The sequence below is a fragment of the Stegostoma tigrinum genome, chromosome 20 (genome assembly GCF_030684315.1).
Source record: "Stegostoma tigrinum isolate sSteTig4 chromosome 20, sSteTig4.hap1, whole genome shotgun sequence".
In the NCBI taxonomy this organism is placed as follows: domain Eukaryota; kingdom Metazoa; phylum Chordata; class Chondrichthyes; order Orectolobiformes; family Stegostomatidae; genus Stegostoma; species Stegostoma tigrinum.
In genome coordinates this window covers 10,498,374-10,514,041 of record NC_081373.1, presented here as the reverse complement: position 1 = coordinate 10,514,041, position 15,668 = coordinate 10,498,374, and the positions used below count along the sequence as shown (strand labels likewise).

Below are 15,668 nucleotides of genomic sequence, written 5' to 3'. Positions count from 1 at the left end.
ACGGGATAACAAGGTGTGGAGCTGGATGAACACAGCAGGCCAAGCAGCATCTCAGGAGCACAAAAGCTGATGTTTCGGGCCTAGATCCTGATGAAGGGTCTAGGCCCAAAATGTCAGCTTTTGTGCTCCTGAGATGTTGCTTGGCCTGCTGTGTTCATCCAGCTCCACACTTTGTTATCTCGGATTCTCCAGCATCTGCAGTTCCCGTTATCACTGATTCAGCACGGCTTCATCTGGGGGGTCATGCCTGACAAATCTGTTAGAATTCTTTGAGGAGGTAATGAGCATGTTAGACAAAGCAGAGCCAGTGGTTGGGATCTGTTTGAATTTCCAGAAGGTCTTTGACAAGGGGCCATGCAGGAGGCTGCTCAATAGGAGCCCATGGTGTTGGGGGCAAGGGACTGGCATGGATAGGGGATTGGTTGACTGGCAGAAGGCTGAGGGTGGGGTTAAAGGTGTCTTTTTCAGGATGGTACCTGGAACTATTGGAGTTTTGCAGGGATCAGTGTTGGGATTACAACTATTCATGTTATACAGAATGAATTGGATGAAGGAACTGAGGGCATTGTTGCTAAGTTTGCAGATGACAGAAAGATAGGTGGGGGGGCAGGTACTGTTGAGGCAGCGGGGAGGCTGCAGAAGGATTTAGAAAGCCGAGGGGACTGTGCAAAGAAATGACAGATGGAATATAATGTGGGAAAGCGTGAGGTTATACACTTTGGTAGGAAGAATAGAGGCATAGTCTATTTTCTAAGCAGGGAAAAGCTTTGGAAATCTGAAGCACAAAGGTACTTGGGAGTCCTAGTTCAGGATTCTCTGAAGGTTAACACGCAGGTTCAGTTATCAGTTGGGAAGGCAAATGAAATGTTAGCATTCATTTCAAGAGGGCTAGAATGTAACAGCAAGGATGTAGTGCTGAGGCTGAATAAGGTTCTAATTAGACTGCATTTGGAATCTTGTGAGCAGTTTTGGCCCTGTGTCTAATTAAGGATGTGCTGGCCTTGGAGGGGGTCGAAAAGTGGTTTAAAAGAATGTTCCTGGGGATGAAGGGATATATGAGGATGGTTGAGGACTCAGGATCTGTACTGAATGGAGTTTAAAAGGAAGAGGAGTTGTCTCTTTCAAACTTACAGAATACTGTGAAACCTGGATAGAGTGGAAGTAGAGAAGATGTTTCCACTGGTAGAAGAGACTAAGATTCGAGGGCACAACCTCAGATTGAAGGGACAACCCTTTAGTACTGAGATGGGGATGAATTTCTTCAGCAAGAGGGTGGTGAATCTATGAAACTCATTGTTGCAGAGGGCTGTGGAAAGCAAGTCATTGAGTGTATTTAAAACAGAGATAGGTTTCTGATTAGTAAGGAGATTGAGGGTTACAGGGAGAAGGCAGGGGAATGAGGTTGAGAAACATAGCAGCATGATTGAATGTAGGAGCAGACTTGATGGGCCAAATGGCCTCACTGTGCGCCTGTTCCTTTTGGCTTTACAATGTATCAGCTGTGTTGACTTCTGTAGTTGAATAGTTGATGGTGCCACCTACTGGTGGAACAGTAGAATGGCAAATTTTGGGAGGCAAACTTTGGTCTTTACTTGATCCATGCTTTTGAGATTTTCACCCTGCTTGACTTTCTTCCAACTGAACAGGATTTACTTTCGGCATTCCTTTCCCTTTGTCCTCACAGTTAAAAAATCTACCTCTGAGGGTGGCTCTCAATTTCTCCTGGAGTTTTGCGTACAGATTGTTAGCAGAAGACTCAAAACAGTGGTGTTTGAAGTAATTTGTTAATTTTAAGGAATCAAGGGTTTCACAATGCAAAGTGAATTATACTGAATCCTTTCAGAGATAATGGGAACTGCAGATGCTGGAGAATCCGAGATAAAGTGTGGGGCTGGATGGACACAGCAGGCCAAGCAGCATCTGAGCAGCACAAAAGCTGACGTTTCGGGCCTAGACCCTTCATCAGTTTTCTTGATGCAGTGATGAGTTTCATAGATTCACCACCCTCATGCTGAATGAATTCCTCCCTGTCTCAGTTCTAAAGGGTCGTCCCTTCAATCTGAGGCTGTGCCCTCGAATCTTAGTCTCTCCTACCAGTGGAAACATCTTCTCTACTTCCATTCTACCCAGGATCACAGAAAATCCACACTTTGTTATACTGAATCCTTTTTTTGTTTTACAACCTGTCTGCTGTTCCTCTATGAAGCTTCAGTTCACACACTTCCAGTGTCTGTGAGCCATCCCCTGGAATTTAAAGAGTCTTTACATTTCTGGGTATGTCTCTCTGCAATCCGTATAAAGTTTGCAGCTGTCGAGTGTCAGATGACTTGGAGCAGTCATTTCTTTTTTGTGATTAGTTAGCTTCAGATTCTTTTGAGAATATTTTTCTAATTAATCAACACCCCTTTGTTCGTGACATTTTGGGAAAGCATGGTTTGCTTATTGGTTAAATCTGTGCCTTTGAATGCAATGATTTCTTGTGATAATAGAGGTTCTTTTCTAGTCTGCAATTTCCAGCTCCCAAAGGCAGTATAAACAGCAGACCCTTATTTCCATTTAAATACAGAATGTAGCAAACAATTCCCTTGATTTTTTTTGAATGTTTGAACACACATCAACCAGTCCAAATGAAGAATAAAAGGATTCTTAACTGGTACTGTTGCAGCAAATGAGAGGTTTATTCTCAAATCTGTCACACCGTGTACAATGAAATTAATGAAAAGAAAGAAATTATATTTCTGTAGTGCCCTTCTTTGCCTCAGGTCATCCCAAATGAGTGAAGCACTTTTGAAACGTAGAGAACCACAATAACCAAACAACATTATGAGATATGAGATACAGCAGGTTCTGACAAAGAATGGTGACAGTACCAGATATTTTGTTTGTAGTGAGAGTTATTGAGGGATGAATTTTAGCCGAAATACTGCAACCTCAGAATAGTGGCATGTTGTTTTTTACATCTAGCTGAAGGACAGACAGAACATTGCCTGAACACATTGTTATAAAGCGACCCCCCCCCCCGCCGCCGATAACTAAAACTGTTATACCCAGAGAAGCTCACCTTTTCTCATAATCTTTTAAAGGAGCTATGAAAGTGGGTGTAACCTGTGTCTCACATCACAGTGTGGAGCTGGAGGATGCAGCAAGCCAGGCAGCATCAGAGGACCAGGAAAGTTGACATTTCAGGTCAGGACCCTTCTTTTCTTCTGACGAAGGGTCCCGACCTGAAACATCAACTTTCCTGCACCTCTGATGCTACCTGACCTGCTGTGTTCCTCCAGCTCCTCACTGTGTTGTCTCTGACTCCAGCATCTGCAGTTCTTGCCATCTCTGGGTAATTTATAATCTATCTCTCACATTCCAGTCTGTTATAAAGGACAGATGAACTTCTGACAGGCATTCTACAATCAGCAAGGAACAATTTGCTTATTTAACTCTAACAGTTAACAAATTAACAGAACTACTAACAAACTGAACAATTCCCCCTCAACTACTAACTATTCCTGGATAAAACAAAATTCAAATGTTATGCTGTTCTAATAGATATCAGGGGTTCAAACCAGATCTATTGCCCATCCCCAGTTGCCCAGGGGAAGGTGGTGGTAAGCTGTCTTCTTGAAATGCTGCATTTATTAGTGGGGGAGTTCCATGATTCTGACCCAGCAATACCAAAGGAACGGTGATATATTTCCACATTAGGTCGGTCAGTGACTCGGAGTGGAACTTGCAGGTTATGGTGTTCCCATGCATTTGCTGTTTGTGGCATTGAGCTGTACAGCACAGAAACAGACCCTTTGGTCCAACTCATCCATGCCGACCAGATATCCTAAATTAATCTAGTCCCATTTGCTAGCATTTGGCCCATATCCGTCTAAACCCTTCCTAGTCATATACCCATCCAGACGCCTTTTAAATGTTGTAATTGTACCCACCTCCACCAATTCCTCTGGCACCTCATTCCACACACGCACCACCCTCTGCGTGAAAAAGCTGCCCCTCCAGTCTTCTTTTAATCTTCCCCTCTCTCATCTTAAATCTATACCCTCTAGTTCTGGACTCCCGCACCTTGGAGAAAGGACCTTGTCTATTCACCCTTTCCATGCCCTGCATGATTTTATAAACCTCTATAAGGTCACCCCTCAGCCTCCAACACTCCAGGGAAAATAACTCCTGCCAGTCAGCCTCTCCCTATAGCTCCTTCTTAAAGGTACCATTCACCTGTTTGGAAGCAGCTGACTTACTATCTCCTAATCTTCATCAATTCTTGATCTCTGTGCAAATGTATCAATTGTCTCTTGAAACTCATCTGCTACGATGTCTTTCCCCAGTAACCCCAGTTCCATTACCCTCGAAAATTCCAAGCAGTTCTCCTTTGTCATTTAGAAATGTAATTTGCTCACATGATGTTTAAGCACTTCCCAAAGTGAATATCAATGAGCTGATTTTTCTTTGGCCATAAAACCCCAAAGAGCTGCAGATGCTTGTAAGACACGAAATCAGAAATTGTCCAGACCTTATCCATGGTCAAATTAAAATCAGCTACAGATTAACACATTTGCTATACCTAGGAGTTGGTTCATTCCATACACCTTGTTTCTCACAATTAGCCAAAATGTGGGAGTGTGGGACCGGGTGAAGCCAAAAGTTGAGGAGCTGGAGATTGATGGGCTCCACCTAAATCATGCTGGGACCACAGTCCTGGCAAGTTGCATAACTTGGGCTATGGCTAGGGCTTTAAACTAAATAATGAGGGACTGCATTCAGTTGCATGGAAAATTAGGAAAACAGTTAAATGGTGGGGAGAGCGCTCAGCAGAGGTTATTATAGTTTTCAGAACAAGTAATAGGACAGAGAGTATGGAAAGGCTCAGGAATCTAACATCAGCCACAACAGAGAAGGAGACAATTATAAATCGAGGGTAGTCAATGCAGGACTGAGGGTGTTTTACTTAAATGCATGCAGTTTACAAAACAAGGTAAAGAAGCTTGTAGCACCAACTGAAATTGGCCTGTACAGTGTTGTGGGCATTGCAGAAACGTAGCTGCCAGGGAGTAAGGGCTGGAAACTAAATATCCAAGGATACATGTCTTGTCAAATGGTCAGGCAGATGGGCAGAGGGGGTGCAGTGCCTTGTTAGTAATAAATGAAAGTAAAAAGATAGCAATAAGTGAAATAGAGTCAAAAGGCATAGAATCTGATGGGCTGAATGGCTTAATTCTGCTCCTACATCTTATGGAGCAGCTTCCTCTGGGAATGATGAATCTGGGGCAGTTGTGTCTCACACTCACCATAGGTTTATATCCAAAATGTAACTGTTACAGAGATCCAATAAGGTCCAACAAAACTCCTTTGTGTATCCCTCTCTGGGCCAGATCCCCTGTAGTACAAGGGATCCCTAGTCTGTGATGCCCTCATTCTGTAAATTAATTTTTAAAAAATTCTAATGATAAGGAAGGGAAAGATAATTAAGGAATTGAAAAGAAAAACACTGGAGCGGAATTATAATTTTTCCGCATGGGAACCCGATGCAGGTCAGAGAGACCAAGAGGTGTTAGGGTATGATAGCAGACCTGCTGCAGAGTTCTGCTTTAACTAATGTTTAGGAGAGTGAATGCAAGGAGAGGGTCCGCAATAAACGTCTGCTTGTGACAAATACTGAATGAAGGTTTCAGCAGCCCTGTGTGTGGAGATTGAGATGAAGCTGGGCAGCGTGTAAGACATAGAAACAGGCTGTTCGTGTGATGAGAAAGCACAAAGGGATAGTGATGCTGAACTCCAGCTCAAATAGGATGTCTAGGCTTTAAAACAGTTCAATCCACCCTTAGCCAAATTTCTATTAAAAAAATCATTAAAAACACTCAACTCAATGTAGTTTCAATTTTGGCAAGGAGCCAATGGGACAAAGGTCCGGAATTTGAAAGTAACACTCAAAACTGTGAGACTTTGTCATTATTTCTGGCCACCTTAGGGTTGCACTTTTTTCTTGGCAACATGGTGAGGCAACAATGATCCTGTGAGGCACCTTGTGATGTTTTCACAGTTCACTAAAATGTTACACTCTGGAGCTGCTTTCGTCTGTAACTCTCAATGCTCTGTTTCTTTTTTGCCACACCACGTCATTCATCAAGTCCTGGCAAAGTGCTTAGGATGTGCTCCTGGGGGATGGGGGTGGGTAACTGACTGTCTCATCAGAATTGGGATTTCCAGTAACAGCTTGTTCGCTCTGAACTGATAGCACTCAGGTTGACAGAGAGCTGCCACTTTGAATGTTGCTGAGGATAGCTATATAAGCATTGTCATTCCACATTGTTCAGCTGTAAGTGGATGGACCTGAGAGAGGTTAGTGCAAAGTTCCTCCAGGGCCCATGAAATTGGAGACGGGAAGATGAGTTGAATTTCCAGCAGCTTTGAAAGGGCCCTAGTGTGGCATATGCACTTTTCCTTCTGACTATTACTGCACTGTTAAATTGAATTTACTTCACATTGAGCTGCGAAAAAGGCTATTCTGTCCAATCAAGCCATGCTGGTGTTCATGCTGCACACAATGTTTCCTCTCCCCACCCTAACCCAAACTCTATTTCCTTTTACCCATTAGAATCATAGAATCCCTACAGTGCAATAAGTGACCATTCAGCCCATTGAGTCTGCGCCAACCATTTGTAGACCATGCCACCCTATGCCCAGAACCCCGCAGTTAGCGTGGCTAATCCACCTAACCTGCACATCTCTGGACTATGGGAGGAAAACCACACAGACACAGGGAGAGTGTACAAACTCCACTCAGACATTCGCCCCACGTCGAAATCGAACTGGCGCTGTGAGGCAGCAGTGCTGACGACAGTGCAGTAAGCATGCCTTGCTCCTCCTTTCATCTTTGCCCTTTTACCAGCTTTCTTTAAACGAACCCACACCATGCATTTCGACAATGGTATCCGAACCTGCAGGCAGCTTTCAGAAGACCGGGCAGGGGAACGTCATTTGAGGAGAAGCAAAAAAATTAATGATTCCTAACAGCAGTTGGAGTTTTGTTATTAATGCTCTCAGAACCTTTCAAGAGGACCCATTCCTGAGCTTCATCATCAGGAACTCATGTAGCATTTATTAATACGTCACGAATATGCATTAAGGCCTCATTCCACTGGAATTTCATCCATGGGTGTAATATTTTTAGCCAAAAATAGGAAACACGGACAATCACAAACCTAACTGTACAGCTGAAGCATGGATTGGTGCAGCTAAAGTGCTTCCTCCAAGCTCTGATCTGTACCAATGTCTTTCACTGTCTGGGCTTCTTCATAACGAAACGCTTAATTTGCCTAAATGCTGAGTGAAACCTTACCAGGTCAACTAGAACGTGAGACGTCGCAAACCTGCTGGAGTTCAGGAGACATTTTTGAAAGATAAGAGGTTATGAGATGGCTTCACAGGGCAGAGGATGTTCCCCAGGACCAGAAAGTGTAGTCTCAGAGTAAAGGGTCACCCATTTAAGATGTTTAAGGCGTTTCTTCTGTTGAAGAAATTCTTTAGCACAAAGGCTCATTGAGACTGTCATTAACTAATTTGAAGGTTGAGGAGAGACAGTTTTATAATCAGTAAAGGAATCAAAGATTGTGTGAAAAGGTAGGAAAGTGGAGTTGAGGATTATCAGATCAGCCATGACTTCACTGATTGGCGAAGCAGACTTGATGGTGCGAAGGACCTACTTCTTCTGCACCTTGTGATTTACATGTAGTCTGCCTTCTAACAAGGTTGCAATGAAGGACCAGCGCTCTGAAGACTTGTGATTTTAAATAGACTTGTTGGACTATAACCTGATGTTGTGTGACTTCTGACCTTGTCCACTCCAGTCCATCATTAGCACCTCCACGTCATGGTTGCAATGAAGGGTGATTGTGCGCACTGCCCTGCCCAGAGAGGCAGCTACATGGGCAGATTCCAGCAAACCAGACTGGGGCAGGTAAGTAGTTCTCAACTTAAATGGGGAATTAACCAAAAAGGGGATCAACATAAAATTGGGATTATTAGGAAAGACAGAAAGAAAGGTGCATTGAATGGAAAGGAAAGCTAGGGAACACGATGTCAATGGCGTGGTTTCCTGGGACACTGAAATGATCTTGGAAAATAGAGGGAGCAAACTGAAACACAGAGGGAAGAGACACAGAAATCGGGGCAAGGGGAACAAGGAAGAGTGTGTGTTGCATATGAAGAACGAGGAACATAATGGGAAGTGAGAAATAACTTAATTTGGAGGTTTGTAAGGGTGAAAGTGGGCATGGTGATCGAATGAGAATGAGGCTGAGGGAAGAGCAGAAGTATTCAAGGAAATAAAGAAAGAGCTGGTAGTGACAGGAGGGACAATGGGACAGAGAAGGCTGTTTACAGTCACAGGGGGAGGTGTATTCTAGAGGTGGAGGATGGAGGGTGAACTATTCCAAGAAAATGTTTATAGCCATCATCTTTCTCAAAGTTGGTCTTCAATGTAAGGTCTGATTTTTGGAGAAGGAGAGGAAGGAAAGAATAAGGATGCCTTGATAAACATCTTATCCAAGTATTCACTGCCTCACAGAGACACTACAGTATTTCCAGTTAGCTCAAGCTCTGAAACCTGGAACTCAATCTTCTGCATTTGGTGGCACTTCCTTGGCATCTGCTCATCAATGTCACGTAAAGTATCCACAAAAGCCCATGTACCATAGTATGAGCATTCCACATGACTGAGTTGTCCTGCCATATCTTAAGATTGCTGTTGGATTATTTACGATAAGAGAGATTACAGACAAAAAAGTGGAATTGCTCACCCTCACTCATCAACCAGCTCCTCCTCCTTCAACTGTGTTGAAAAATTGGATACTACAGGGTAAGTGGAGGAACCGGTTCTTACGAGGTGAAGGGTTTTTAAAATATCACAAAAGCTAAGGACCACATCGTTCACAAATTCTCTCAATTCATCAAAGTCCCAGCACTCCGCTCAAGCTACCTCAAGGGGATGGAGGACCTAGAGGGAGGTCAAGCCTCTTTTACCCCCGTCTTGCTGAGATGCTAAATGAAAGCAGCAATGACACAAGTGCTAGTGTGAAGATCCAAGTGTTTATTGACTATTTACTGACTAGGCTGCTGGACCTGGCTCTCCAATCGTGAAACATATGAGGTGATGCGTTTGTGAGAGCGAACAAGCCAAGGGAGTAGATAGTGAATGGAAGTATAGAGAATCAGAGGGGCTTGGTATGCATGTCTTGAAGGCAACAGGACAGGTAGAGAGGATCGTCAAGAAGGCATATTGACTACTTGGCATTATTAGTCAAAGATAAGAAACGTGAAGCTGGATGAACACAGCAGGCCAAGCAGCATCTCAGGAGCACAAAAGCTGACGTTTCGGGCCTAGACCCTTTAGGTCTAGGCCCGAAACGTCAGCTTTTGTGCTCCTGAGATGCTGCTTGGCCTGCTGTGTTCATCCAGCTTCACACTTTATTATTTTTGTGAACCTCGTCTGAATTCCCTCCAGGGCCATCACACCCTTCCTACAGTATCACGCCCAGAACTGCAAACAGTCCTGCAGCAAGTAATGTTATGTGCAGCTCCATCGTAACCTCCCAACTTGTAAACAGTGCCTTGACTAATAATCAGAAATAATGGGAACTGCAGATGCTGGAGAATCCAAGATATTGATCCAGCAGGGAAGACAGACTACCTCAGTTTGGGGTAGTAAGAACTGCAGATGTTGGAGTCAGAGATAACAAGGTGTGGAGCTGGATGAACACAGCACGTCCGCCAGCATCAGAGCAGCAGGAAAGCTGACATTTCGGGTCGGGACACTTCTTCAGCTAATGCTGCGCTTGCTGGAAGGACCAGCTGAACTACAACTCCCAGAGTGCAGTGGAGCCGGCCCAATGGCGCCGTGACGTCCAGGGAACGGAAGCGCGCGGACTGCCTTGCGTGGTGACGTCGGAGGGTTCTTGCGCTCGAGCTGCTGCCTGGAAACGGGAGGCCGGAGGCGGATAATCATCGAGAGGGACCAGGTAGTGGAGGGGGACCTCAATCACCGAGGGACAACTTAATGCAGGGGGATCTCCCTGATCGAGGGACAAGGTAATGGGGGGGGGGGGAGAACCTCCATGACTGAGGGACAAGGTAATGGGGGAGGGAACCACCCTGACCTAGGGACATGGTAATGGGGGGGGGGAACCTCCATGACCGAGGGACAAATTAATGCAGGGGGGTTGACCTCAATCACTGAGGGACAAGGTATTGGGGGAACCTCCCTGACCGAGGGACGGGGTAATAAAACGTATTTGTCCTGGAGTAGGGTTTTGTAAATAGTGTTCCAGCACTTTGGGATCGGAGGTTGTAAACGATGTTAGTCCATTGTGGGGTGGGGGCGTGCATTGATTGTTTAGCCGCTCCTCCAACCCAAAGTGCCCAGACAATGTCGAAACACAATTTGGTAGGTGCGGTGTGAACTATCAGAGGATCCTTGGGCAGAGGGCATCGAGGGTGGACTCACTCACTTAGGGCTAAGAACATGGAGACAGGACCCAGTTGCTGAAGAGCAAAGGTACTGTGGGAGGCCAGAAACCTCATTCATTCACTGATGATCAAGATCATGAAGGGAGAGTTGGGGACCCTGGGGTCGGGTGGATGTAAACAGTGTTGGAACACAGTGGATTGGAGGCTGGTGAACAGTGTCAAGACACCACAGGGTGGGTGGGTGGATTGCTGACCAGTGTTGGGGTGCCCAGTAGTGAACTGTGTTGGGAAGCCAGGGGTTGGGGGTCTTGCTGTTGCTGAAGAGTGCCAGGCCATCCTGATGTGGGACAGTTTCTGGAACAGTGCTGTACTACTACCCTTGAGTGGGAAGGAGCAATCATATTGGAGCATTCTGTGGGAGTATTCAACGCTGGGGTACCCTGGGATCAGGAGAAGTTGTGTTGTGTCGTTCCTGGATGATGAGTTGTTCTGGAGCAACCTTGGCAGAAAGAGACATGTTCTGGAACAGGTTAGGTTGGAGAGGAAGACGCTGTTGGAGTGCCCCTGTGTGGGGAAGGAAAATTGTGTCAGTTCAGCCTGTTTTGACGAGGGGTACCGGAGTACCCTTAGATGAGATGGGCATACGGTCCTGGGTACTTAAGAGTGAAATGAGTGAGCACTTGGGGCACCAGGTAAAGGCATCATGGACAGAAGGTTTTTCAGTGTCAGACAGAGGGCATTATAGGTTTTGACTGAGGACCTTCTTGGGATTGACACCCTGCTTGGGTGGTGATCTCACTGCTGGGCTGTGGATTTCAGCATCTGGTTGACAGACTGGGCATGGAGACTTTGAGTGTGAGACAACCCTGAATGTGGGTTGCAGCAAATATGCTTGGGCAACCTGTGATGAAGGGATTAGTGTGTGGAACGTTCAAAAGAGACGAGAAGGATTTATTAGGGACACGTTACGGCAGAGGGGACCGTGGCCCTGTTGGAGATAAAGCAATCTCCGGAATGGTCAACCAAATCTGGCTGGGTTTAGGAGATGAGAGAATTCTGGACGGTTGTCCCTTTTTATTAGTACATTAAAGGTGAACTTATTTTTTATCTGTATAAAGATTGGGGAAACATATTTTTATGTGAGCGTTGAACACGTTCCGTCAAGAGGCTTTGTCTGGATGTTTCATTGAAACCTGACAAAGGATCTCTAATTGAAATTAATCAACCCTCTTCAATTGGATTCAGATGAGTCTGTTGTGTATTTGCAAAGATTTGTGTTTTTTTAGCCTTTGCAGGATTTTTTTTGCTCTTTTTGCCTTTATTGTTGTCACTGGTTTTCAGGAAAGTGCAATGAGTATGAGATTATGTGGAAAATGCTCCCAGCAGTATGATAGATTTTATCTTTACAAACTTGAGTTATGGCTGAAAAGAGCAATTTATTTCAGTGAAGTACCAGTGAGAACAATTTGAGTGATTTCTGTTCTGAATATTGCACAATAAGTGCATTGCCTTACTTTAGAGCTTATTAGTGCTAAGTGTATTCTAATAACTAGGAGTAGATTGTGTCCTGTTTCAACTCTATATAATACTGAATGAAAATGGCCATTAAAGAGCTGTAATGTTATTGTGATTGTTTTGTTTTCTTATTTTTAGAGGCGCATATAGCAGTGGCTCATTGTATTGATCGAGTCACCTGATTTTATTCTGTTCAGCACCTCTCCTTCTGAAGTGTCTGCAGTTATTATCTGCAACAGGCAAGTTGCTCCAAGTAAAGTTCTTTTCAGGACCAAGTAATTTGCAACTTTTCTCATCTCTGGAATTATTTGTGAGGTATTACTGTAGTCTGTTAATGACAAGTGAAGCCAGTTAAGGGAATATTTAAAAATTTTGTTTTTGGGATGAGGCTATCATTGGCATGGCTAACATGTGTGCCTATCCACCAGTACTCTGGAGAAGATGACAGTGTGCTGCCACAGCTTGAACTGCTGCAATGTCCAAGTGATATAGATGTGCCTACAGTACAGCTTTTCTGTAAATGAATTGATGCAACTAAGTGGCTTGCTAAAATAAATCACTCCACCTGAATGTTAAATTTGAAGTGCATATCCAGTCTTAATTTACCTTGTGATCAGTGCACCATCATTTTCACCATCACCCGGACAAGTCCCGAAATTACTGATTGGCTTTCTCTTCATTCGCTGGGATGTGGACATTGACAAGACTGGCATTCATTGCTCATTCCAAATAGTGGTTAGCTGCTTATTTGAACCTTTGCAGACCATTTCAGTGCTGTTAGAAAGGAGATCAAGAGCTTTGACCCAGCGATGTTGGCTGAATGAGATATTTCCAAATTAGGGTGGTGAGTGACTTGGAGGAGATCTTTCAGATTGTTTCCATTTATCTGCCACCCTTGTCCTTCTAGGCAGTAAAGTCATTGGGTTGGACGGAATCTGTTTCACATACTCCACCTTCAAGAACTTGTCCTTTTTTGAACCATAGTTGGAGGATGGTATTGACTAACAATGACTCAGTAAACTGCTTTTTCCTATTCGGTGGAAGGGCTTTGTGGGCTCCCAAATACAGAAGTGATAATTCACGTCCAGCTGCCTGGCCACATCTGGTGATCAGATATATCTGAGCCAGCTGAAAATTGTGATGTATTAGTTTACTCATGTTCTGCCTGACACAAGCTGCCAGCTGTTCAAAATACTGTCACATCCAAATGAGTGCACAGATGGAGCTTTACTTAAATTCGTCCAATATGCAACACTTCTGACAGTTTGCTGAATCTGTGCAGAAATATCCACATATTTCTTAAGCCCCCAAAGGGGGCTTGATCCCAAAACCTGACTGAGATAAGCATGATAGCATATAGGCAGGAAAGGGCTGTTGAAGGAGAAAATCAGCCATGAACTCATTCAGTGGGAGGTCCAGCTTGAAGGGCTGAAAGGGGTTCTACTGTTTTTTTTTGTTTCTCATGTTTCTAAGTTTCTACATTTTTTATGGTGTTGAAAGAGCTACAGTCAGCTGTTTCAGTGTATTGTTTAGTTGGTACATGCTGAAATCATAGTACATCAGTTGAGGGGCAAATGATTGTTGAAAATAGTAGATGGTGCCTCAGTCAAGCAGGTTGCTTTGTCCTGGACATGTTTCCAGCTTTTTGGGTTTTGAAGCTGCATTCATTCAGGCAAATGGGGTGTATTCCATGACAATCCTAACTTGTTTCTTGAAGATGATGGCTGGGCTTTGGGGAGTCAAGAGTTTGAGAATCAGCTTTGTTATATTTTGTTTGACAGACCTCTGCATTTGGAAAGAGAGAAGGAGCTTTAAAGATTGTTCATTGTTTCATTTGTAGCCATTGAATTCTCTTATTGAAGATATTGCAAATAATGTCATTAGGCTGATGTTTGTGAACAAGATGAAGTCAAAACACAAGCCAGACATGGATACAATATTCTACTCATGTCTGAGATAAGGTTTCCATGTTGATTCATCCTTGAGTTGAAATTTGCACTATATCTGCCATAAGAGATCAAACTGTTTTTTTCAGGAAGAGTGGTTGTGCCTACAATATGATGGCAATGTTTAAGAAGCATTTGGACAGATTCACGAACTGGCAAAGAATCGAGGATATAGACAATACGCGGGCAGATGGGATTAGTTTAGAATGGCTTCATGGTTGACACAGACATGATGGACCGGAGATCCTGTTCCTATGAATAGAAAGAATGGAAATTTATTGTGAAATGTACCTATACATGAGAAATACAGTGAAAAGTTTTATAAGTCACCCTAACGCAGGGCCTGCATCAATGACAGAAGTTATACATAATTGTTTAAAAAAAAATTGAGACGAAATCCATCACAGTTTAGTTAATGGTTCCTGGGCTCAGGAAAAGCCGATTAAGGAATGATGCAATACCCTGAAGACACAGCCAGACTGAGACTGTCATTCCGGAATGAGACTACCACGCTGGGAAGTGACTGCGTGCCAGGCTGCTGGAACATCTGGAAGCTGAAGACAAAGAAGCACTCCACACGAGAAAGAGACTGTGGGACAAGACATTCTCATCAGGAAAGCACCATGCCGTGCCGAGACATTTCCTTTACTTAGGTGCCAGGGCCCAGCTGTGGACCCAGAGCTCAGCCTAGCCTGAGACTCTGGGCCAGGGAGTTGGCCTGGGACTTGCTCCTTGCTTGCAGGGAGATTCTGGGTTTGGGTGGAACTGTCAATCTTACTGTGATGTTGCTGCCACTGCTGGAGGTCTCCTCCGTCACCCGCCACGCTCCAGACCCAAAAAAAATGAAAGTGAAAATAAAAGAACCAAGGAGAAAGGAAGCCAAGCGGAACGAATGAACCCAGGCTTAGCCCACCTACCCTACTAACATTTTGATTTCCAGTACTATACTTTTTAAAACTCTAATGCCATAGAGTTGAGCTATGTCTAGAAACTTTGCAAAAGAAAGGTGAGTTGTTGCGAATTGACAGTACTATACAATACATGCCATTTTGAAAAGTGCAGAGTTAGTTTGATGACCCATCTTTTCTAATGGATCGGAATATAGCAGCTGAGCAGACTAAATGGAGTGTAATTTTTGCTAATTTGTGTGTGAATATGCATTCCCTTTTCATAAGGGTAGAAGGAATTGGTGTAAGGCAATTTAATGTAACTGAATTATTTTAACCATGTAATTTAATACTATTGGTTTTCCCATTACCGTGCTGAGTTGGAGGACACTAGGGTTTGAGAGACGTGCAATGAGTTAGTGAAAGTAAAAGATACTTTTATTGCCCTTGGAAAATATGTGTAAAATCCAGGTCATTGTAGCACCTCTTAAACAGGTTAAGAAGGCACGTTACAGCTGCTTGCAAAATTTTGGGCTACAGATTGGAAGGAAATTTTGGATATAAAGCACTGTTTTGATTCATTTTCCAATTGACTAATCTTGAGGTTACTTTGCTGCTTTGCAGTACAGATAAATGCTTCTTTATGGATTAATATCTGATAAAGATTCTGTATCTTCAGCTTGTGCTTGGGCCAGTGTGTCCCAAGTCAGTAGCTATATGAAGCACCAATCTTGTGCTTTTTATAAAAATATTTGCCCTTTAGGGAGTGTGACGAAAATTCAATAACTGATCCTGGCATAGGGGATTGTCCTCTTCAGAGAGATTAATTAGATTACGCATATTTCATGAGAATTTA

At 43.8% G+C, this 15,668-nt stretch overlaps 1 protein-coding gene across 3 annotated transcripts in view; it reads left to right on the top strand.

The window, feature by feature from the left end:
• Positions 1-9,946: 9,946 nt before the first annotated feature.
• r3hcc1l (R3H domain and coiled-coil containing 1-like) overlaps positions 9,947-15,668 on the top strand; it is a 154,268-nt gene continuing 148,546 nt past the window's right edge. For all 3 annotated transcript variants that reach the window (XM_048551452.2, XM_059652998.1, XM_059652999.1), the window contains exon 1: positions 9,947-10,086. The gene's annotated coding sequence lies outside the window, so the exon portion shown is untranslated. The remainder of the gene's footprint in view (positions 10,087-15,668) is intronic.